Source organism: Eumetopias jubatus, unplaced genomic scaffold, assembly GCF_037043125.1.
Source record: "Eumetopias jubatus isolate StellerSeaLion01/CBP00866 unplaced genomic scaffold, mEumJub1_p1.0 scaffold_11, whole genome shotgun sequence".
NCBI lineage: Eukaryota > Metazoa > Chordata > Mammalia > Carnivora > Otariidae > Eumetopias > Eumetopias jubatus.
In genome coordinates this window covers 25381079-25397622 of record NW_028274817.1, presented here as the reverse complement: position 1 = coordinate 25397622, position 16544 = coordinate 25381079, and the positions used below count along the sequence as shown (strand labels likewise).

The 16544-nt window shown below is 40.9% G+C and overlaps 1 protein-coding gene and 2 pseudogenes across 4 annotated transcripts in view; 1 reads left to right on the top strand and 2 right to left on the bottom strand.

The window, feature by feature from the left end:
* XIAP (X-linked inhibitor of apoptosis) overlaps positions 1–16544 on the top strand; it is a 75843-nt gene that overhangs the window by 17140 nt on the left and 42159 nt on the right. The window contains exon 2 of one of the 4 annotated variants that reach the window (XM_028122701.2): positions 13753–13884. The exons of the other annotated variants lie outside the window; for them this stretch is intronic. The gene's annotated coding sequence lies outside the window, so the exon portion shown is untranslated. The remainder of the gene's footprint in view (positions 1–13752; positions 13885–16544) is intronic. 4 annotated transcript variants of the gene reach the window in all.
* LOC148162983 (U4 spliceosomal RNA) lies at positions 68–135 on the bottom strand (annotated as a pseudogene).
* On the bottom strand, positions 12571–13491 carry LOC114223714 (partitioning defective 6 homolog beta pseudogene; annotated as a pseudogene).

The following is a 16544-nucleotide window of genomic DNA, read 5'->3' as shown; positions in this document are numbered from 1 at the left end:
TTGTCCTTGACAAGTAATATTTAAGGAGGCTGCAGTCTAGAGTTAGGGCACAAAAGCCTTTTTAGCCGTTTGTATTAGCAATAATCGCACCTCAGATGAACCTCCTTGGCTGTGATACTGCCACTGCGCAAAGCTAGCAGTTTGTATTTTAAAATGGTCTCCGTCCCCCCTGCCATTTTTGCACACCACTCTTAGGAATTGGGAATAGTCTAAGTTAAGAGTTTACACTTACATCTCAAAGGCACAGGGAAAGAGTGCAGGTTCCTCCAGGAAAGATTTTGGTTTCTTAAGGCTAATATTTACAAATCTTGTGAGATAAATAGAGGTTTTGGGAATGGTAAAAAGGAATAGCTGAACTTTGAATTGCCTCTAGAGTTGCATTTCTAGTTTTGCAAAGATTTGTAGGATAAGGACAGGTGCTTTCAGTTCCTCAAAGAATTGGGTTGCAACTTAAATGGTCCTGTAGGTTGATCCACCCATAAATCCTTTCACAAGGGCTTTAGAAGATTTTTCTTTCCCTCTGGGTACATAGTTTTATTTTAACTTAGGGGAGGAGACCAAAACAGTTCCTGTCAAGCTCTGAATATTACCTTTAAATCTGGCCTGTCTCCTACCACAGAGATGTAACCCTACGCCCATCGTGGGGCTGGAACTCATGACCCTGAGATCAAGAGTCGCATGCTCTACCAACTGAACCAACCAGGCAGGCACCCCTGAAAAAAATATTTTAAATATCTTGTCAGTTTTTAAATGCTTGTCAGATAGACAGCAAGCATTTTCCGAGTTTAATGCAGTATGCCTTTGTAAAGTCTATAAGATGTTTTAATAAAGGCCTTCTTTCTTAGTGTACAATTCAACCTTGAATTCACCTGAAGGGGAGGAGCCTCCCTTTCGGCCCCCAAACATTGCCTTCAGTTGATATTTGTAGGAGGGCCTAAGAGAAATTCCAGGCAGGGGGAGGTTTTCAGGGGGTGGTCTGGCTTGTCTGATAACTGCAGCATAATCATGGGTGGAAAGAATACCACTTAGCCAAACAGGATCCCTCTGAGTGGGGTTGTAAATAGCCATTAAATTTTTTAATTCCTCTTTAAATTTGGTAGGCTCCTGGAAGTAGAGGTAAAAGGGCTTTTTATAATTTAAAAGGGCTGCTGTCCAGGGAATATGAATTCTTTGGGATATTGCATGGGAAGGCTGGAAGCTGGAGGAGCCTGATTATAGAACCCAACAAAATAAGCCTTATGTCTGAGCATTATTGTCCATCCTGGGTGCTTCTGTTAAATTTATTTTCTGACTTTTAGTATTTACATGAGTAACCTGTCTATCCTGGGCTTAGAGATCATGCTTTAGTGCACCCTGTAAATCTTGTAGGGAAAGGAAAGCTGAAATAAGCAGCTAGGTGTTTTAAGGAATTTTCTGAGGAAGGTGGAGGAGCTTTGGGGGCTAAAGGAATTTGCTGAAGAGATGGGCCAGATTTTAAGAAGGGGAATTCGGGGCGCCTGGGTGGCTCAGTCGTTAGGCGTCTGCCTTCAGCTCGGGTCGTGATCCTGGGGTCCTGGGATCGAGCCCCGCATCGGGCTCCCTGCTCTGAGGGAAGCCTGCTTCTCCCTCTCCCACTCCCCCTTGCTTGTGTTCCCTCTCTCACTGTGTCTCTCTCTGTCAAATAAATAAAATCTTAAAAAAAGGGGGGGCGAGGGGAATTCATATTGAGGACTTTAATTTTCATTCTAATTTCTATTCTTAAATCTTGTTAAGGGAGTCTCTAAGGCTAGCTCTTCTGTGTCTTTGTGTCTACTTTTTAATTTGGTCTCCCCATAGGTACCATGAAGACAATTGTTTAGGATGAGAGCTCTCCAAAAATTTTTTTCAGGGGCACCTGGGTGGCTCAGTCATTAAGCATCTGCCTTCGGCTCAGGTCATAATCCCAGGGTCCTGGGATCGAGCCCCACATCAGGCTCCCTGCTCAGCAGGAAGCCTGCTTCTCCCTCTCCCACTCCCTCTGCTTGTGCTCCCTCTCTCACTGTGTCTCTCTCTGTCAAATAAGTAAATAAAATCTTAAAAAAAATTTTTTTTTCAAATAAAGAACTTTTTCATTTCAGAAGATCCATCATCTGGCCATTGACAAGCAGCATCTATTTTTTTTTTAAGATTTATTTATTTGAGAGAGAGCACACATGGTGGGGGAGGGACAGAGGGAGAGGAGAATCTCAGGCAGACTCCCCGCTGATCACAGAGCCTGGCATGGGGGCTCGATCTCATGACCCTGAGATCATGACCTGAATGGAAATCAAGAGCCAGATACTTAACTGACTGAACCACCCAGGTGCCCCAACAAGTAGCATCTATTAATGTTGATAGCGGTTCAGATCAGAAAGTCTTTTTATAGCTTAACCAAGGATGCAAGAGGTATCCCACAAGAGAATGCAAAAGATGCAGTCCTTACAAGATCCTGGAAGTTCACTCCCAAAGATAGTCTAAGAAAGTAAAGCTCTTTGTTGTTACAGGCTGTAAGAATGGTGTGAAAACAGTGTCTCTGTTTTCCTACAAGAACACCTCCAGTCCCAGACCCACTAATCTGACACCCACGAGGCACTACTAGAATGGGATTTTTCCAACACTAACAAAACAATGAAGGTTGACATGACAAAAGCCCCTTATGGACTGGGACCCCTTATGACAGACTCCCCTGAAAGCTGGCACGTTAGATGAAAAGAGTGCTGCTTGTGACTTCATGTCTCAGAACCCCAGTCTATTTGGCCACCAAGATGCACACTGGTATGTGCATCTTCTGGCTGGCAGAGACAAGAGACAGTATTCTCACTGGTCACACAGCCATGCTGTCAAGACATAGAACAAGACAAAAGGAAAACCTCATCCAGCTTTTTAATGTATGTATGTTAACAGCTTTAGCTAAGCCTTGGGTCTCTCAGAGCCAAACTAATACCTGAGAGGGATGTGCCACTGGTTTGGGGATCATGTGGTGGTTTACAGAGTAACTTGCATGGAAATTTCTTTGAGTTTGGCAGGTGACCTAATGTAAATCTAACCTGTTCTGTTTCAGTTTATTCTAATACAGGAGTCTTTGGATTAGGTGGCCAGTGCTGTAATAGCTCTTAAATAACTTGACCCATGCCCTCCAATCTTGTGGCTTTGGCTTCCGAGATGTTTCTTAGCAACAGTCTTTACCTCATGTGTTCATTAACCCACAGCAAAGTTTGTCTAAACAGACACCAGTCTGGTGAGAACCATGAATTCACCAATCAGTGAGGCCGGCTTGAACAGCAGACTTACAGGACCTATGCCTGTGTTCTCTACCCTGTGGTCTTCCTTCTTATGACAAACAATGCAACAGAGACAAAGAAAAACAGTGACAGTCTCTGGGAGGAAGAGGATCAATAAAAATCAAGAGTACTCAAAAAAAAAAAAAATCAAGAGTACTCATAACAGATCTTTACCAGAGTTGCTATATCCAAGGAACTAGTTTCACAAATATTTTTTCCTGCTAATCTAAATTTAGAAAAGGAAAAGGACTTACACCACTCTCATTTCCACTGGACCCTTCAGGCAGAGATCCAGAAGACTGACATGGTAAGAATTCTTACCTTCTGCCATGCCTATCAGAGGTGCCAGATTTCTCAGGTGCCATAGCCCTGGAGCAAGCAGTGATCAGTCAGTAAAGTTGCTCCTGCTTGGCTCACCAACTGTTGGGGAGAAAAGTTTTTTCCTCTACTATTCTAGGTTCTTTGGCTGGTAAATTGATATAAAAGATTAACAGGGGAAAAACAAATTTAACTAAGTACAAATTTAACTAAGTACATACAGAAGCCACATAAGAACATGAGAGCCACAGGCAGTCAGGTGGTTGAGGCTTAATGCCACCCTAAGCTAAGGAGAAGGGGGCTAGGGGCCTGAGACTTCAAAGGGGCGGAAGACAGTTTACAAGAATGTGGGAAGAGCAAATGTTTGATAAACAAATGTTTGCCAGGCCATACAGAGAGAGTGGGACACAGAGAGGAGTTTGATCTCCAGGCCCTGCAGAGCTTCCCTCACCTTAAGCACACCTAGCCCAAATTCTTTGTAGTTATCTCTGATTTCTCTTCCTGGACCAAGCCCTTTATCTAAATTCCTTTAGGCAGTTAAGGGGAGGGTAAAAGCTTTTCCTCTTTGGGCCTTGATTGACTTCAGCTTAAAGTAATCCACATGCCAAAGTGGCATATTTTGGGAAGGCTTGTTCTAAAACCCTTCAAGGAATACCAGAGGGTTTAAGGTACAGGGTATAGCAACTCTTGGTAAAGATCTGTTATGAGTACTCTTGATTTTTTTTTTTTGAGTACTCTTGATTTTTATTGATCCTTTTCCTCCCAGAGACTGTCACTGTTTTTCTTTGTTTCTGTTGCATTGTTTGTCATAAGAAGGAAGACCATAGGGTAGAGAACACAGGCATAGGTCCTGTAAGTCTGCTGTTCAAGCCGGCCTCACTGATTGGTGAATTCATGGTTCTCACCAGACCAGTGTCTGTTCAGACATGAATGAGGTGACTTCTTGAATTGTTTGATCCTGTGTGTATTGTCTCTTTTTAAAAATATACATCTAAAATTAGTGTTCAGAAATGATTTGAGGGGTGCCTGGGTGGCTCATTGGGTTGGGCCTCAGGTCATGATCCCAGAGCCCCATGTCAGGCTCCCTGGTCAGCAGTGGGGGAGGGGAGGGGGCTGCTTCTCCCTCTCCCGTTCCCCTTGCTTGTGTTCTCTTTGTCAAATGAATAAATGGGATCTTTAAAAAAAATATATGATTTGATGAGGTCATGATACATTTGTATAGTCATGTACTAGTCATCCATTTAAAATTATGTTCTAATCCAGATAAAGATTGATGTGGGAAGATGCTTATGATATATTATTAAATGGAAAAAAAGCAAGGGCTCCTGGGTGGTCCAGTCGGTTAAGCGTCTGCCTTCAGCTCAGGTCATGATCCTGGAGTCCCGGGATCGAGCCCTGCATTGGGGAGTCCCTGCTCAGTGGGGAGTCTGCTTCTCCCTCTGCCCCTCACACTGCTGTCATGCTCTCACTCTCTCTCTAAAATAAATAAAATCTTAAAAAAAAAAAAAGCAAGTTATAAAATGCCATGTATAATAAATCTCCTCTAGAAATATTTATAACATGCACACAGAAAAGGTTCTGAAAGGATAAATATACTAAAGGTCACAGCCTTGGTAGTAAGATTCTTTTTTAATTCCTCTCTTTTTTTTTTTTAAGATTTTATTTATTTATTCATGAGACAGAGAGAGAGAGAGAGAGAGAGAGAAGCAGAAAGAGAAGCAGGCTCCCAAGGAGCAGGGAGCCCGATACGGGACTCGATCCCAGGACCCTGGGATCGTGACCTGAGCCGAAGGCAGACGCTTAACCATCTGAGCCACCCAGGCGCCCTAATTCCTCTCTTTTAAGAAAGAAAACATTAGGGGCGGCTGGGTGGTTCAGTGGGTTAAGCATCTGCCTTCGGCTCAGGCCATGATCTCGGGGTCCTGGGATCAGCAGCTTCGGGTCCACGCTCAGTGGGGAGTCTTCTCCCTCTTCCTCTGCCCCTCCCCCTGCCCATGTTCTCCCCCCCAAATAAATAAATAAAATCTTTAAAAAATTTTTTAAATAAAAAGGAAAATATTTGTATTAAAGATTGAGTTAATGTCCATCTTGAGATTTTTTTTTTTTTTCTGCCTGTTCCGATTTTAGCAAAGGTTTTAATCTGGGCTCTGAATAAGCATAAATAGTATTAATTATGTCATGGATCTACAGTTTGGACTGTAGATGGTTTGCTTTTTAATCAAAAGCAATTGATTAGCAAGCACTGTAAATTGCTTAAGTTCTGAACAGTGTCCAATGAAATGGAAGAGGGAATAACAGTAATAGTGATCCTGAGCCTTCAGTGAATTATTGAGCCCCAAACCTGTGTGTTCCTCATTCAAAACATGTTTTGGGGAACACAGTTGCATAATTCGTTAAAAGATGAGGGAATACCTTACTCTGTCCATTCTGAGCAACTGTACCTGTGGAGTTAATTATTACAAATAATTAGGCAAAGACTAGAGGTCTGTGCTCAAAATTTAAGTATTACTATGACTTTATAAACCAAGTATAGAACATGTAATTGATACTCTCTTTGTTGATTCTCAGTATGCCCTTGCAGGTGTTTACAGAAGTAGGTTTCATGATCAAGCACATATTGTATATAGCAGTATTCATAAGTTCAGGTTATTGACTGAGCTTACGAGCTAAGTGCTCATTAATGCCATTTAGTTATTTGAATGGCTATAGTGCTTAATTTTAGGGAATGAACTTTTGATTTGATTGAATGTAATTAACCTCAAAAATGTTTTGTTGACCATTTAATTTAAAGTTAAAAGAGGGGTGCCTGGCTGGCTCACTTGGAAGAGCATGCGACTCTTGATCTCAGGGTCGTGAGTTTGAGCCCCACGTTGGGTATAGAGATGACTTAAATTAAAATAAAAGTTAAAATAGGCTTCATGGTTTGAAGAACCCTACTAGTATAAACAAACAATTTGACTAAAATTTGAATTTTTATGTAAATATAGCTGAACTTTAAAGGTGATACACCCTTTTTGTTCAGGGCATATCATTTTTTAAAAGTTCAGTTTCTTACTATTCTGATAAATTTACATAGATACTACAACTTTGTAAATCAAAACACTATTTTTTTTAAATTTTATTTATTTATTTGACAGAGGCATAGTGAGAGAGGGAGAAGCAGGCTTCCCGCAAAGCAGGGAGCCCGATGCGGGGCTCGATCCCAGGACCCTGGGATCATGACCCGAGCCAAAGGCAGACACTTAACGACTGAGCCACCCAGGTGCCCCTCAAAATGCTCTTTGTAAACAGGGAACTAACTGGCTAATACTTTAAGGTAATTAAAAGAGGGATTGACCTCTTTTAGGTCAGTGAGGATGTTTCTTATCTTAAAAGATCTCTGTGCTGAACCATAAGAGACTCTTAATCTCAGGAAACAAACTGAGGGCTGCTGGAGTGGAGGGGGGTGGGAGGGATGGGATGGCTGGGTGATGGACATTGGGGAGGGTATGTGCTATGGTGAGCGCTGTGAAGTGTGCAAGACTGATGAATCACAGATCTGTACCTCTGAAACAAATAATACATTATATATTAATTTTAAAAATAATAAATGGGAGGGCGCCTGGGTCCTCAGTTGGTTAAGCGACTGCCTTCGGCTCAGGTCATGATCCTGGAGTCCCAGGATCGAGTCCCGCATCAGGCTCCCTGCTCAGCAGGGAGTCTGCTTCTCCCTCTGACCCTCCTCCCTCTCATGCTCTCTGCCTCTCATTCTCTCCCTCTCAAATAAATAAATAAAATCTTTAAAAATAATAATAATAAATGGGAAAAAAAGATCTCTGTGCTGGATCTTCTATGGGGGAAAAGGCAACTAATGAGCAAAACTTATAATATTTCTGCATGTAATGAGAAAGAGAGAATCTTAAGATAAATTTGAAATTATGGTATTTTATGGTGAACACATAAAATTTTGATTATTACTATGAAAAATTTTATGAATCCTATAACATTTTTGAAATGTGAATTTTAAAAAGTTTTTATTTAAGTAATCTCTATACCCAAGGTGGAGTTCAAACTCATGACCCCGAGATCAAGATTCAAATGCTTCTCCTGCTGAGCCAGCCAGGTGCCCCTGAAATGTGATTTTTTTTTTAAAGATTTTTATTTATTTATTCATGAGAGAGCGAGAGAGGCAGAGGGAGAAGCAGGCTCCCCGCCTAGCAGGGAGCCCGATGTGGGGCTCGATCCCAGGACCCTGGGATCATGACCTGAGCCGAAGGCAGACGCTTAACCATCTGAGCCACCCAGGTGCCCTGAAATGTGATTTTAGTATAGGTTTTTATCACTGAAGAATTATATTGTTCGCATGGTATGCATGTATTTCCTATTTTGTTCACATTTCCTAGGCATATATTAATTTTTAGTGCTCACGGTGATCTCAAGTGTCCAGGGGAGATGGTGGGTAGGATGTGGCATAATAACAGCAGTAAACTAATAGAGGTGGTTCAGCATTTGTTCTTTTGCCCAACATTTATTAAGCACTATTGCATGTTGTGCGTTGCCTTTGGCATTGGGAATACAGGTATGATAAGACACAATCCTTTCCAAAAAAGACCTTCATTCTAACAATGTACTACATATATACACACACATGCATGCAGAAATTACTAAATCTTGTTCTAGTACAACTTGTCATCAGCAAATTGTGTAGAGGATATAGTAGTGGCACAAAGAGTAATCATTCTGGGGTTTTGAGTGGAAGAATCAGCAAAGATGTCATAGGTGAGATTCTAAAAACTACATTTTCTAAGTTTTAAACAGATGCCTTTAATTACTTAATGTATTTAAGCATAATAGTGCTGCAGTGGGAGCTAATAGGGATATATTGCTTGCATAATTCCTGTCATATTTTTAACATCATTGTATTAGTTTGTTTAGGGCTGCCATAACAAGGTACCACAAAATGAGTGGCTTAAAACAACAAATTTATTTTCTCACAGTTCTGGAGGCTAGAAATTGGAAATGAAGGTGTTGGCAGAGCCATATTCTCTCTGAAGGCTCTAGGGAGAATCTGTCCCCTGCCTTTCTTGTAGGTTCTGGAGTTGCCACTGATCCTTGGTGTTCCTTGGCTTATTGATGCATTATCACTCCAGTCTCTGCCTCCATCTTTACATGGCCATCTTCCCTACGTGCCTCTGTGTCTGTGTTTGTTCTCATAAGGACTTCAGTCATAGTGGATGAGGGCCCATCCTAATGACCTTATCTTAACTTGATTGCATCTGCAAAGAACCTATTTCCAAATAAGTTCACATTCCTAACCAGTGGTTAGGACTTAAACCTATCTTTTGTGGGGGCACAATTCAACCCGTAACAATCATTTAGTTCCTTTTGTATTGTGCCATAGCAATATAATTACTTAAAAAATGCTTTTTCATGATGAGAGGGTAACAAAGCCCCTCGTTGCAGGAATAACGTTAAGAATTTGTAGTTCAGGGGCGCCTGGGGGACTCAGTTGGCTGAGTGGCTGCCTTTGCCTTGGGTCATGATCCTGGGGTCCTGGAATTGAGCCCTGCCCCACATTGGGCTCCCTGCTCAGCAGGGAGGCTGCTTCTTCCTCTCCCTCTCCTGCTCCCCCTGCTTGTGCTCTCTCAGGTGCTCTCTCTCAAATAAATAAAATCTTTAAAAAAAGAAAAGAATTTGTAGTTCATTAAGTGAGCCTGTAGTGATTGGATAAATTTCTTCCAGAGACCAGAAGAGTGAAGCATAGATAGCTTATAAAGGTCTATGAGCTTGATAGAAAAAAAAAAAAAACTAAAGGTTTTTATTTGTTAAGAATGGTGATTTATTACTCAGGTGCTATTTTGACTTAAAAAATTTTTTTTCTTTTTTTATAAAGATTTTATTTATTTGTTTATTTGACAGAGAGAGAGGGAACAACAGGAGGAGTGGCAGAGGGAGAGGGAGAAACAGGCTCCCCGCTAAGCAGGGAGCCCAATGCGGGGCTCGATCCCAGGACCCCGAGATCATGACCTGAGCCGAAGGCAGATGCTTAACCAACTGAGCCACCCAGGCGCCCCTTGACTTAAAAAATTTTAATAGGTATTTATAGTGGTTAATTTTCAGTCATCAGTGACAGTTTCCTAGTTAGCCATCTTAAATAAATTTGTATTAATTTGCAGACTTTCATCACTGTCTGGTACATATGAAACTGCTTACTTATATTTTCGAAGATGCTATGATAACCGAAACCCATGATATTATGGAGTACGTCGTTTTTAAAAATTGTCTAAGCCAGTAATAATTGACTACCAAACAACTTTTTAAAAAAAAATTGTTACTCTTTGGGGCGCCTGAGTGGCTCGGTCGTTAAGCATCTGCCTTGGGCTCAGGTCATGATCCCAGGGTCCTGGGATGGAGCCCCGCATCAGGCTCCCTGCTCGGCGGGAAGCCTGCTTCTCCCTCTCCCACTCCCCCTGCTTGTGTTCCCTCTCTTGCTGTGTCTCTGTCAAATAAATAAATAAAATCTTTTAAAAAATTGTTAATCTTTGTTTCAAGTAAGGCAGGGATTTATTAAAAAGCTGAATAGATTTCTGAATAGTGTTCTGATATTAAATCTCACAAAAAATACTTCTCTCTGCATGGGATTTTTTCTATTGCTTTAACATTAGAGGTTTTTTTGTTTTCCCCAATTAATCAGGATTTTCTTTTTCCTTCTTTTTTCTTTTTACACTGTTTAGAGAATATGCCCTTCAGAATGTAGTCATTTGATTCTTTCACTGTTTTAATAGCACACAGCTGTTTCTAAGGGCATGCATAGGGGCGCCTTAGTGGCATAGTTGGTTAAACAGGTCGTATCTCAGGGTTTTGAGATCAGTCAAGCCTGGCATCAAGGCTGCATGGGGCTCTGCACTCAGCATAGAGTCTGTTTCAAAGACTCTCTCTGCCCCACCCCCCCAATAAATAAATAAAACTTTTTTTAAAATAAATTTAAAAAGGCACCTTTAGTAGACTTACCATAAAATTAATTAGTAAGTGTCCCTGGCTGGCTCAGTCAGTAGAGCATGTGACTCTTGATCTTGGGGTCCTAAGTTTGAGGCCCACATTAGGCATAGAGATTACTTAATCAAAATAAAATAATAAATTAATAAATAGCTTTTGGAGGAATTACACATAAACTGTAGGGAAACTATGTACTTCATGATATTCTTAATTTTTCTGTACATGCATACTGTAGTGCTTGTGCACATTGTACAATGATAAATACCCAGGAAGTCAGGCAAAGAATGAAAGTTGGCAGCCTTACTCTTATTTGTTCTAAGTGGATATGCGAGAAATAAATAGCCTAATGAAAATAATATGATGATAAACTCTGTCAACAATAAATACCACAACTTTCTCCTAAAGTGTAGTCAGTGATCCTGGAATAATCCCACTGAAGGTCTAAAATCTTTGTATAAAAGTGCACAAATCTGTCCTGTGTGTAAAAATCTTTTAATCTATATGTATTTTGTATTCAAAACAATTTACACTATGTGAATACATTAAAAGAGTTCAAAAGCACACTAATGTAAGTGTAGACACACAACAAAAGGAATGCTTTGCAATGAGAGAGGGAATGAAGATAAGAATTAAAGGAGAGTCTCCTATATTACCAGAGTCAGTGCAATTAACTGCACTTCATAACAAATTATACTTCTTTGGAACTAGTTTATAAATATGTAAGCCATAAGATGAACAAAGTGAATGTTAAAAACACAGAATTTCATAATTCAGGAACATAGCTTCAGTGCTTCATAATATGGAAAGAAGCTTCTAAAAACAGCCAACTGGTTTGCTTTCTTAGAAGTTAGAAAAAAATGCATTTCAGAAAATGATTAGGAACAGAAGAACATTAAAATATTGAGAACATAAGAACTGAGGTCCTCAGAGTATCAAAAGAGATAAGAATTAGACTTCATATTAGGGAATTTAAAGAATGTAGTTGAAAGAAATATTAGTGGTTAAATATTTAACCACTTCAAATAGAAGTGATTTTGTCCTCTCACCTACTTCTGTTTTCTTTTTTTTTTAAGATTTTATTTATTTGACAGAGAGAGACACAGCGAGAGAGAGAGAGAGAGAGAGAGAGAGAGAGAGGGAACATAAGCAAGGGGAGTGGGAAAGGGAGAAGCAGGCTTCCCGCTGAGCAGAGAGCCCGATGTGGGGCTCCATCCCAGGACCCTGAGATCATGACCTGAGCCGAAGGCAGACGCTTAACGACTGAGCCACCCAGGCGCCCCTCTCACCTACTTCTGAAAATGTATAGTAACATCTACTTTTCTGTATAAATAGCACATAATTTCATTAGCAAAGCTCCCTTTGTTTTAGCCTTAAAATCGCCTCTGATCCAGGGCTCTTGACTGGCACAGTTGGTGAAACATGTGACTCTTGATTGCAGAGTTGTGAGTTCAAGCCCCATGTTTGGCATAGTGTTTACTTAAAATTTTTTTTAATTAAAAATCACCTCTGATCACCAGTTTATACTAACAATTGCCAAACTAGCATTTAAACAGCTTTATCAAGATATATCTCACCTACCGTAAAATTAATTTTAAAGTGTACAGTTCTGTTGCTTTTAGTATATTCACATTTATGCAACCATCACGACAGCCTAATTTAGAATATTTTCATTACTCTGAAAAGAAACCCAGTAACCATTTGCAGTCACTCCGTATTCCCCTCCTGCCCCAGCTGTGGGCAATCACTAATCTACTTTCTGTTTCTATTTATTTTAATAACATTTTAAACTTGCAACACTATTGTTCTCATGCCTGTTCCAGGTCATTGACTCAGAGGTTTAAAAGTTCTTCGACTAGCCATATTTACAAGTCCTGTGACATCTTTATTCAGAAAACATTCAAATGATGATTTCATAATGATGGTTCCATAATCTTAAGAGTTTTTGATCTGGTACCTGTGTTTCAAATTCTGTTCGTGCCACTTGCTAGGGATGTTAAACTCAATTAGAAGGAATGAAACCATTTTGTCCAGACTCGAAACGAAGTTTGTTCTATGTGTGTTAACCATTCCAGGCTTTCTGGTAGTGAGAACAGCTTTAGGAATCTTCTGTAGCATACCATTATCTTCAGTAATAATGTCATCTTCATCCTTTGGTCAACGTATGGTTTAATTTGCTGTGGATGGCCAAGAAGGCTATTATTATCAGTAGATTTGCTAGAGCTGCCAAAGTCCTACTCTTCCTAAAGTTATTCTGGTTTACTTGTCTCACTGTTACGATGAGATTGCAACTGTTTACAGTCATCCTGTCTATTACTTGATCAAAACTCTATTCTGAAACTTCTGTGCCATTAACTTCTAAAACTTCGTCATTGATATCCAGTAACCTTGTGCTGTGAACCTGATCTGGAAGAAGCCAGGATGTTAAAGATCCCTGGGACTTATCTAAGCCATGTGGTGTCTCCCTTGGGCTTTCTGAAACCATCCTGGCTATAGAGTCCTAGAGAATGTTCAGTGCTGTGTTTGTAAAGATAAACTAACCCTATGATGTGTTTCTGGGAGAATATTTGTGTCTGTAATAGAAGATGCAGGTCTAACGTCTTGGGGCATACCAGTGACTGGATGTGGCTTTTTTCTGTGGTTGGCAGAACAAAGCATTGACTAAAACATTTTCCTTCTTCATTAGCATGTCTGTACCAAAAGCACTGTTATCTGCCTCTCCCTTCTTTTGTATAAAAATCCTAAGTAGTGGGTTGTCTGTTGAAACACCCTTATGATAATTATCAGGTAGTAAGTCTCCCTGGAAATCTGCATGGCCTAATAAATTGTCAACATTAGGTATTTTATGAACATGTTGTAGTAATCCATAAAACTCAAAATGTCCAAGTTTTGCTCTTTCTAGCAAAAAAACAATGAAATTCATTGTCAGACATACTCTTCACCTCCAGGATGCCCTGGCAGCCACAGTCCAGCTGAGTGCCGGGCTGCCTCTGTGGAGTGCTAGGTGGGCGCATGCGCACACTCAGCCGCAAGCCAAGAATCCACAGCTCACCAAATGCACCTGTAGAGTCAGCTTGGATCTCAGTGCTCGGCTCCACTGAGCTCCACAGGGCTTCACAGGACAGCAAGGACTGGTCTGGCAGTGCAGCTGGTAGAGGCACAATTCCCTCCCTCCTCTCTGCAGGGCTCCAGTGGAGGAGGTTGAGGGGGCAGTTAGCCCATCCACCTCCTTGCTTTCATCCACCTCCCCCATGACTGGGCTCCTGACCTGGGCTTGGGCTGCTGATCCAGGCCAACAGCACCGACCTGAGAGACTGTAAGTGAAAATATTAAAGACATTTGGGGGTGGGGGGAAGAAAGACATTCTGGAGAAAAGGATCACCTGTACTCCTGCCACCCTAGCCTAATTTACCCACTTAATAAAAGTTGCCTTACAATAAAAAAGGGGGGGTGCCTGGCTGGCTCGGTTGGCGGAGCATGTGACTCTTGATCTCGGGGTCATGAGTTCAAGCCCATGTTTTTGGGGTAGAGTTTTCTTTAAAAAAATTACCTTACAAGTCTTATCCAGGGACACCTGGGTGGATCAGTTGGTTAAGCATCTGCCTTCGGGTCGGGTCGTGATCTCAGGGTCCTGGAATCAAGCCCAACATCAGGCTCCCTGCTTGGTGGGGAGCCTGCTTCTCCCTCTCTCTCTGTCCCTGCTCGTGTGCACATGTGTGCACTCTTTCTCTCTGTCAAATAAATAAAATAAAAATCTTTTAAAAAAACCACAAGTCTTGGGGGCGCCTGGGTGGCTCAGAGGGTTAAGCATCTGCCTTCGGCTCAGGTCATGATCCTGGGATCCTGGGATCGAGTCCTGCATCGGGCTCCCTGCTCCTTGGGGAGCCTGCTTCTCCCTCTGCCTCTCTCTCTGTGTCTTTCATGAATAAATAAATCTTTTAAAAAACAAAAACAAGGGCGCCTGGGTGGCTCAGTCGTTGGGCGTCTGCCTTCGGCTCAGGTCATGATCCCAGGATCCTGGGATCGAGTCCTGCATCATGCTCCCTGCTCAGCGGGAGGCCTGCTTCTCCCTCTCCCACTCACCCTGCTTGTGTTCCTGCTCTCACTGTCTCACTCTGTCAAATAAATAAATAAAATCTTTAAAACATAAAAATAAAATAAAATTTTAAAGTCTTATCCATAAGTATATGTTTTCATGCAGTGGCAGTCTAATGTATATCTTACTTTATGTCCTTTTTCCCATTAAAATAACCTTTTTTCTATATATTTGACAACCTCAGTAATAAAAGCCTAGGAGAAGTAGAAACTTTTGTATTGTGTGCAGATACTAGTAGGTGGGTTTTATGTGGCTATCTTTACTCAGTTGACTATGTTAAATATATATGTGTGCTGTGTATGTACATGTAAGTGTATTTTTTTGGTATGTGTATATTTTAAACACAACATCTCACGATCTTGAAATTTTCCATGCATGTGGCACTGCTTGCTGATTCTGTGCCACTGTTGGCTTCCATAGTACCATTTTTCCCAACCACCGTTCCGGTCAAGATTACTGACTGCCTAGCCCCTTTAATTACAGAGCTTTCTTTGACATCTTTCTCTGTGTGCCTTCTTACCTTTCTGCTTTCCCAATACAGAGCGTGCGTGTGCTTTCACAAAGAAGCCTTAAATGATCTCAGCATACTTTATTGCACTTAGACCTTTTCACATCCAAAGCTTTTTATCACCCTTCTCCAATATCCGTACCCCGTTTTCTTCTCTATTCACAATTCCTGTGCTCCGTATATACTTATTTTCTAAATATCCTCTCTCTTACCTTCATTTCACTTAAATCCTTTATAAATAAAGTCCTCTCTCTCATCCCTTTCTTTTGGTGCCTTTCGCCAGTCCCAAGGTTTCTATCTGTTGTCAGTCATTTTTCTCCCTTTCACCCTTAACCTCTCTGGTAATTCTGCTTTCGCACCCTTCAACAAAAGCTCACACTCTGATAATGTATATGTAGTGTTCAGTTGGGTGCTTCTGAATAAATACCTGCTTTTCAAAACAGTGAAATCTAAACCATTAGCATGGAAATAACCCCTGGGAAGATGAGGTCTCCACCTGAAAGCTTCAAATAGAGATTCTCCTGCTATTATTGATACTATGTAATACCTGAAATGGGGTGACTACTTGAACCATACAAATATCTGCTATTGCAAAATGAGAATAGATCCTTGATTTTATACTTCTGTCTATTTTGATCTGAGAAATAAAACTTAGCACTTCAGAGAAGGTAATTTTCATATGCTTTGGATTGTATTGAGCATTAATTCTTCAGGGTCATTATAGACTTAGAAATGTTTTGTCCTGTCCTACTCTATGCCCAAGTGCCTTCTCATGATGGGAGAAATCTACAAGGCACCCCCAATCCATTCTGCCCTGCTGTTGATTGTTGTAACTATTCCTCTTTGTATTGGGTTAAAATCTACTGGCTATAATTATATTCATTGACTTGACTTCTGTCCTCAGGCTACACTGAATTTGGATCCCTTTCCTGTATAACAGCCTTTTAGATAGCTAATGGTAATTACTCTTTCCTCTACAGCCCTCTCCCCACACTTTTTTTCCCTTTGAGATAAACACTCTCAGCTCTTCTACCTGTTCCTCATTGGACACCATTTTCATCATCCCAATTGCTCTCTATAGATATGACACTTTGTTAATGTTCCTCTGAAGTGTTTTCAGTACTGAAAATAATATTCAATGTGTAGTTGAATTGGATCGGGACCTTGTACATCTGGACATTAATGCAGCCTGGAGTTGCTTTAAGTTTCTTTTTTAGTAGCCATGTAATGTTGGCTCATAATGAACTTTTTTAAAAATAAGCTCTGTGCCCAACATGGGGCTTGAACACACGATCCCAAGATCAAGAGTCTCATGCTCTACCAACTGAGCCAGCCCCTCATAATGGAATTTTTAATTAACTAAAATCCCAAG